Below are 9,196 nucleotides of genomic sequence, written 5' to 3'. Positions count from 1 at the left end.
GGGAAACCCGCAGTCCAACAGTGCCATGTCCCATCAACGGTCACCTCAAAACCCCCTGCGGGACCACATCGAGCGAGGGCAGCATCTCCACCGTCTAGCGACGTCTTCGGCACCAGATGACTCAGTCGAACTGGTCCCTCGAAGGGCAAATGTTGGGGCGAAGGCGAAGACACTACCCTTCGCGCGAAGTCTTTGTCGCCTCGCTACACCAACGAATGCGAGACGATCGGCGCGGCTGCCCTTCGTCTTCTCCATTGCAAGGCGAAGGCCAGACTCCGACAAAGTCTGCTAGTCTCGTGTCCCCATCTCGCCTGGAGGCCCACTGTAACGGGCCCCACGTGGGCAAGCATATTACGGGCCTCATCTGTAATAACTTTTCTGTAATGACGGTCTGTAACCTCCCTTTATGGGAATATTCTGGGGATGATCCGGGTACCCGAGGGCATAAACGTCCTTGTCTTGGGACGATAGACACTCGGGTACCTATAAATACCCCCATACAGTGCCCTTGAGAGGCCAGATTAACAGAGCAATTGCCATCTCGCGAGTAAACTTTGTTAGCATTCTCCCCACTTCCTCGTTGGATCAACTTGCCCAGGAGAGCAAGTTCCGACAGCAGCACCGAGGCACGATACATCGCGATCAATGCGCGTCACGCACGATATCATGAGTCGACACCCTAAGCACAACGCGACTGACCACCTCGTGGTAACCTTCTAGCAGGTCTTACAGTCCTTCATCCGAAAGGGACGAAGGAGGACCGATGATGACCCAAAGACGGCGACTAACGTAAATTATCCCCATCATTAGCGCCACCGCGGCTCACCGATGAACATCAAAGTCGATGATATCCCGGTTGCGGCACGTGGCGTTGTCCAAACGCTTGACGAGGGAGGTGTCACGAGCACCGATGTAGTCCAGAAGTTGGCCCATGTGATGTCGCAGTTTCTCTAGCTTCGCCTCCAAGGCTGCCAGAAGTGACAAACAAGGTAAGAAAAGAGGCAGGGAAGACAGGAAATGGTCGGAGGGCAACTACCTTACCAACGACGCGACCATCAGCTTCGGATAACTACGTGCGAAGCAGCTCGCCCTCGGCCTCGGTGGCCTCTTGCGCCATGTTGGAAGCATCCCAACTCCCTAGAGATGCTTGAGGGAAAGGAAGAGGAAAGAAGGAGCCTGACTGAAGTAGCCCAATGGGTGGCAACACGACCGTGTGATTGTCGGTGGACGCCCTATGATGAAAGAAGAAGGGCAAAATATCAAAGCCTAAGAAGGGGGTTAAGGGAACTCAGAGGAGGAAACTTACCTCGGCTCATGGCCATGGAGTGCGATATCCTAGTGACCCAAGACCCGTCAAACAACCTGGTCGGATGTGTGCTCAAAGAAGAGATCGGAAAAGAGGAGGACGAGGGTGACCAACAAGGAAACAACAACCGCCCGGAAGTTATAAAGGGGGGTGAAGGCGCCCGACTCCTCCCTAAAAGGCAGCAGGCCGCGCCAAAAGCGGTCTGAATCCTGTGGGAATAAATAATATGATCACTCAAAAGGCAAAAGGGCAAAACATCGTCTGACCCTTCATTAGCCCCATGAAGGGAGACACTCTCTCCACAGGGGCTACTGTCGGGGTTATGATCCTCGGTCCCTAGGCCCATCGGTCAGGAAACACACTGAGGTAAGGCCACTGGCCACTGGGGCCCGCCGACCAGTTGGATGAGATAGGTAACATCTACCATGGAATAACCCGCACCCAGATGAACCCCACGCCACTGAGCTTGGAGCTGGGCGTGGAGAAACCTGACAGGAGGGTAGGGCGCTCCAAAGGGAAACCACTCAAGTCGATCTCGTGTCTGGTTCGAGACTGACCCGTCATAAATGATCAGCTGCATTAACAGCGACGAACGTCCATCCACAGCGGAGACGCAGGTCTGCCTCCCACTCATGACCTACAAACTCCCCGGACCGCAGAGTACTCATGACCTACAAGCCCCTCGGACCGTGGCACATTTATGGCCGACGCAATCTCCAGCCAGCGGCACACTCATGACCTATCAGGACTAGGCCTGAATACGCGGGCCGCTAGCAGGACGCAACACGACAAACCGCACCGAGCCCTAGGTTATGAAAGCCAGGGGGTGGCGTAGCCCAAATGGTGGCACTCGGGCCCCACGTTGCCCACGCCATCCGCAATGAAGAATACGAGACAGTCGGGTGATCCCGTGCCCTAAAAGCACGCATGGCTTTACCCTGGGTAGAACCTTTGGTTTTACCCTTGCCTGATGGCTCCTTCCTAGGGAAGCCACCGCTAGCCGACCCCTCTCCCGACCTATAAAAGGGAGGCATTGGCCCTAGGTTGAGGGTTGAGAGTTCTCTCGGACAAACGATGTACGTAAGGACGGACCCAAACGAGATGATGCCCAGAAGGACCGACAAACAGGAGCTGGAGCCCCGTCGGCAAGCCAAGACTTAGCTAAGACTCCATTCTATAACCACCTCCACCACAAATAAGAGACTTGGAAGCCTCTCCTCCCTCTATCTCTCTCTCACCTGCTTTCCACCCCTACCTGCTTGTCACCCTTCTACGAGCTTTGATCATCAATGGTAGGGACGTTGTGCCCGAACCAGTATAAATCTTGCGCCCACCACGCACATCGTCCGAAGCCCAGAATGCGTACAATCAATTTACTTATCGAAGCGAGGTTCGAAACACCGACAATAATCTTCTCTAAAAATCTCTTTTTTATATCTTATTACACTTCAACATCATCCTCTATATATTGTCACATATACATTAAAACAGGCCAATTGTGCTCACGCACATGCAGCCGACCAATTGACAATCGTATTCACCATTGTGTTAGTCATGATGAAAATTTCAAAACTAGATCTCACTTGACATATTTATCTTTGAATTGGTCATTGTGTTCTTTATCAGGGTCGATCATTATATTTTTATTAGGGTCAGTCATTGTAGTGATCAGGGTCAAACATTCTATGAATACTTAGTTCTTCCATCTCTCAGATCCTGTCATTCATGAGAATTACTCAGATATGAGTCATTTAGTGAGTCAATCATTCTATAGAAAACAAACATTACAAGAAAGGAAGTGAACAAACTCATTCATTTAATAAATACTCGATCATTTCATCTTTTTAGCCTCTCTCATGCATGGGAATAACTGAGATAAGAGTCATTTAGTGAGTCAATCATTCTAAAAAACATGCATCCTCTGTTTTTGGTTTTGTTTTTGGTTTTTTCTTCATTCTGTCTCAGTCTTACCTTCTCGTCTCCTCAATTGGTGTTCCAGGGCTTCCGGACCGCCCGACCTCCGGTCCTAGAGAACGCGATGGCCAGGGAGGTGCGCCAGCTAGCGGCCGAGGAGAAGAAGCGGAAGAAGGACGAGGCGAAGAAGCAGGCCCACAAGAGGATGGTGGCTCGCGACTCGCTGGAGAAGAGCCGCAGAGCGCAGGCGAGGGAGGGGCTCCCTCTTGAGGCCTCTCCAAGCACTGAGGAGGAGGACGACGACGATGAGGGGATGGAGGTCCGCGTGAGCTTCAACCCCGAGGTCGAGCCTAGTTCCACGCTGGCCTTGGTGGGCCCCTCTGGCGGCGTGGTCCCTTTCGCACAGGGGCCGGCAGCGTCCATGTCTGGGGCGCGAGCATTAGCCGAGCCTGCCCCTGTCTCTGCCTTGGTGGAAGAGGCAGATGTCGTGGAGGGGGAAGTCACCCCCTTCTTGAGGGAGACGGCATGGCGCCTGCTGGCGCGTAGGCTGGGTCCCCTTAGCGGCTGCTCACTGCGGGGGACACGGTGGAGGGGCCCTTCACTTCCCCTCACGTAGTCGTCCCGGGGCCCGTAGTGGCCACGACCATTGTTCTGCCCCCGGCACCCGCACCGGGGGTTGAAGAAGAGGTGACCACTGCCCCGCCTACATCGGCGACAGGGCAGCAAGGGTCAGAAATCCGGAGCCCAAGGCCTTCTGCAATGTCTGTCTCCGGGTATGTAGTCAAAGTACGAGAACACTTTTCATGTACCTTTTTTCCTCTAACTGTCTTTTCTGACCTTGGCTCCAAACGCCGAGCCAATGCGCCGATCTTTACTACCACCAAAGCGGTGAAGCGCGGTGCGGGGACGTTTGCGGCGGCCTCATCCCGCACCCTTTTGTTCAGGAGCCATCTCAGCAGGATGTTGAAGTGGCTGTTCCCGCTCCCGGGGCGCCGGTTGGGCCCGACACGGCTGCGGGCGAGGTGGCTCCCGCGCGTCCCGTGTCACCGGCGGAGGCCACCGTCGTCTCCTCCGAGGATGAGGCAGAGGCGGGTATCGCTACGGCGCGCGTAGCGTCGCCCATGGTCTCCAACCTGTAACTCTCCATCCCTGGCACCCCCAAAGTTGCGTCGAGCTCGGGGGCATGACACGCAGAGGAGGTCAGTTCCTCGGTGTCGCCAGGGAGGATAGTCGGCAGGAACCTGCTCGGTGACGAGACGATCATCGAGCCCCCTATCATATGGGCTAGCATGTGTCCTTGTTCGCTCCGGGGCAGACCCCTCAATATGAGGAGAGTCGCCCTGGTGTGGATGTCTACTGAGGGCAACCCGTACTTTGTCCTCGACGACATCGAGGAGCGGGAGATCTGGGCCGAGTTCAGGGCGTTGGGCCAGGTAAGGGCGTTGATATCTTTGCAGAGATTCCTTGTCCCTTAGTAGAGTGATGACGAAAGTTTTCTTTCCCTTGCAGGAGCTCATGATGAGGTCGATGTCCATGTCCCTCTTCATCCACCGCGAACGGGGTGTCTAGAAAGCGTTGCAGCGCCACCGGACCGCGCTGCTTCGATCGAACGAGCAGCTAGCACGGAGGAGCGCCGAATTGGCTGACCTAACTTCCCAGTGTGAGGGGCTGAAGGAGGAGGGTGTGGCCAACTGTGAAGGGTTCTAGCGACGAAGGGATGAGGTCCTCGGTCTGAAGGCGGAGGCAGACCGCCGCGAGGGGGTGCTGTAGCAGGCGAAGGAGAGCCTCCAGGCGGTGACGATGGAGCGCGACTCCCTCTCCAAGTCACTGGAGGATGAACAGTCCGAGGGCTGGGCTCTAAACACCCGGATATGAGGTATTTTGCTGAAGTCTTGTATCTCTTTTTGGGTTCGGTCTTTTTTCTTAGCCTTGGCTTGTCGCCTTTGTCCACTTTCCAGGTCTTGAGAAGGATCTGGAGGTCGTGACTTAGACCTCTCTGACCCTGTCCCAGACTGTGGAACAGAAGGGGGATTATCACACCCGGTTTTGGAAGGCAAATCGAATGCGAACCATGTACGTGCCAGGAGCAACAATTCATGTACATAGCAGTTACATAACCAGACATCATCACACATTGCTCAAATAATAACATAAAAGAATATTAATTTGATTACATCATGATGCCCGAGACATCCACATAGTCATTAACATAGATCAAAGTCCAAAAAACAAAACGTACCTAAACACGACCTTCACAAGCAGCCGACTGGGGGTTTACCGCTAACCCATGCCTAGAACTCATCATAATCTTGAAACTCCTCTAAATCCTCCACCACGACTTCATCTTCTCCTGAGCACTGGTTGCAACGTGGACAACCTGAGGGGGTTTGGTGTGGTAAAGCAAGGGTGAGTACACATCAACATACTCAGCAATTGTCCCGTTTGGTTGTGGTGGACTAGCTTTATGTGGGGTTGAGATCAAGCAGTTGCTTTTAGTTGGTCATATATTTATTACTAGTAGAAAGTCAGGTTTTAGCATTAAACCCAAGTTATTAGCCCAAAAGTACTCCTTCCAAACGGAAAGAATACCATAAACCATAATCATAATCATCAAAACCATAATTATCCTCATCATCATTTGTAATCATAGTATCTCTAATCAATGGAGCTCCCAAGGCCGCTCATAAACAAGAGCACGGTCGATATATCAGTTTCATAACACTATAAAGAGGTTACACACTTTACCCACGAGCCATGATTTCTTTTTGCCTCGGGCCGATCAAACCCTTAAACACTACCAAGGTGAATAGGCAAGGTTTCACAACGTAGCCTTTACAAAGATTCCCTGAGGTTGTAGCCATCCGTTAGGTTTACTAAATGTACCACACTCCTCCCCAAGGGGCAAACAACCCTTGACAGAGTGAGCCGCATACACCGAGCCCCATTGATGGCATGATGGTGAAGCAAACTACACCTCAATTCCTCTAATTATTTGGCTAAGGGCGTCCCATACCACCCTCATGGCTATACTGCTTTCCCGGGTGGTCATCCAATGAACTAGTCCTTACGGAGAGGCACTCAAGAAACCGCTCGAGCCCCCTTAAATATCCCAATGCCATCATCATCGTATCATAAATAATCTCATCATGCTCATTGATTAGAGTAAATCGCTAGCATAGAGCGAATCCAAAAATGATCCAACCCAAATAGGTGAACAAGGACAGGATAAATAGAATGCAAGTAAATCCTTAGGTATACATTGTGTAAATGTAGGAGATGAATTATAAAATTATTAGGACATAAATAGGTAAGAGGACACTTGCCTTCACCAACCAGTTGCTGCTCAAGGTATTCGCCTACATCTCATCCGGACTCTACCAACGGGCAGTTATCTATACGAGTTCAAACATACATTCTGCAATCTTAACATAGAAAGAAACAATACACCACACAATAAATATTACAATTAAATAGACGTGTGGCGTAGGACTCGTATCTACGACTATGTGAGAAAGAAATTACAACGGTCAAGGCTACGACCGAAAGACAATTACATTAAGTAGCTATGAATTAAAAATACCTATCTAAACATAATCATATTAATTAACAATCACGCAATGCATAAATAAAATCAGCACTAGATCCTAATTAGTTCGGTATTTGATTAGTCGTCGTTACACTACGCACCTTAATTATTAAACACAATCCTAGGTAAATTTAAAAGGATTGTCGCGTGACGAAGCGCGTGACGCAACACAAGGTCTAAATGGAAATAAAAAGGATTAACGCACGATGAAGCGTGTGACACAACGCACTACTCGAATGGAATTAAAAAGGATTGTCACGAGGCGAAGCGCGTGACACAACGCGTAATTTAAACGGAATTAGAAACGGATTGTCGCTCGACACAACGCGATCTAAACTGAAATTAAAACAGATTGTCGCGCGGCGAAGCACGCAACACCACACGCGATCTAAACTGAAATTAAAATGGATTGTCGCGCGAATCACGCGACAACACACGCAATCTAATAAACTGAATTTAAAACTAATTGTAGCGCGATGAAGTGCGCGACAACACACGCAATCTAAACTGAATTTAAAACGAATTGTCGCATGATGAAGCGCATGACACAACACATGAATTAAACTAAATTTAAAACGTTACTACGCGCGCTAGGGCTGTGAGCACGGAGCAGGGGTTGCACGCGCCGGGGCAGGGCCGCGCCGAGCCGCGCCGAGGCCACGCCCGGGCTGCGCCGCGCCGCTAGGCAGGGGTCACACGCCGTGGTGGGGCTGCACGGTGAGGGGATCGGCTAGGGGAAGGAGAGAGAGGGGATGGAGGAGAGGGGAGCTCACCACGGGCTCGACGGAGAGCAGCAACCGCTCACCGGGATCCAACCTAGGGCAGGGAGATAGGTGGAGAGAGGTGGAAGAGAGGGAGAGGGAGGTTACTATGCGGGAAAGGGAGAATGAGGGGGAGGGGGCGCACATAGGGGAGTTGGGGCGCTTGGGCGCGTGCCTAGGGCCGGGTTGGGCCACACCACGAGCCGGGCTGATTACCCTCTACTCGCTCTTGCATGCTTCTAATCGAGATCAATGCGCGAATTGAAAACCAAAACTAGACAGACGCACACCTAGGCACAACATCAGACCAAATAAATATGCTCTGGCATGATGCAATAACAATATCAACTTAGGTTTTGGTTACACGTGATACAGACACCAGTCTCTATATTGCTTTGAAAATAGGGGGAATGAGCGAAACAGGAAGAGAAAAAGAGAGTAACGCCTGAATTTGGTGAATATTGGAGAAGAAAATTTATACCCCCAAATTTAGGATGTTACAAACCTATTCCCCTTAAAAGAGTCTCGCCCTCGAGATTCAAGGTTGGCCAACAAAGAGCTCAGGATACTTGGCCATCAGATCATCTTCATGCTCCCAAGTTGCTTCTTACTCAGAGTGGTGACCCCATCTGACTTTGCACATTCTGATATTGTTCCTCCGGGTGACCCTGTCTATAGTCTATAGAATCTGTGTTGGCTTCTCTATGTAGGTCAAGTCTTCTTGGACTTCCAGACCTTCCATTGGCAACTGCTCTTGTGGCACGCACAGACACTTCTTCAATTGATACACATGAAAGCCATCATGCACCACTGACAAATCTTCTAGCAAACTGAGCTGATAGGACACTTCTCCACGCTTAGCGAGAATCTTATACGGGCCAACATATCGGGGTGCTAGCTTGCCATTGACTCTGAACCTTTTGACTCCTCTGATAGGCGATACCTTCAGGTAAACAAAATCTCCCACTTCAAAACTCAGCTCCCTTCTTGTGTCTGCATAACTTTGCTGCCTTGACTGCTCTATCTTCAGATTCTCTCTAACCATCTTTATATTCTCTTTAGCTTTGAGCAAAATGTCAGGTCCAAACACCTGCTTTTCTCCAGGCTGATCCCAATGCAACGGAGTTCTGCAACTCCTTCCATAAAGTGCCTAGAACGGTGACATCTTCAAACTATCCTAGTAACTGTTGTTGTAGGAAAATTCTTCATAAGGTAGCCTCTTGTCCCATCCAGACTTATCTTGCAACACACAAGCTCTCAACATATCTTTGAGGATTTGATTAGTTCTTTCAGTCTGACCGTATGTCTATAGGTGATAAGCTGAACTAATATTCAAATATGTGCCCAAAGCTTCATGCAACTGCTGTCAGAAATGAGAGGTGAACTGCGTTCCTCGGTCTAACACTATCTTCTTTGGCACACCATGAAGACAAACGATCTGGGACATGTACAACTCTGCCAACACTGCACTGCTGTAGCTGGTCTTGACAGGTATAAAGTGGGCTGAATTGGTCAAGCGGTCCACTACTACCCAAATAGAATCGTAGCCGTCACGAGTGCGAGGCAACCTGACTATGAAGTCCATTTCGATCTCATCCCATTTCCACTGAGGAATTTGATGCTCAAGAG

The sequence above is a fragment of the Zea mays genome, chromosome 10 (genome assembly GCF_902167145.1).
Source record: "Zea mays cultivar B73 chromosome 10, Zm-B73-REFERENCE-NAM-5.0, whole genome shotgun sequence".
NCBI classification, from domain to species: Eukaryota; Viridiplantae; Streptophyta; class Magnoliopsida; order Poales; family Poaceae; genus Zea; species Zea mays.
This window is presented reverse-complemented; position numbering follows the sequence as displayed.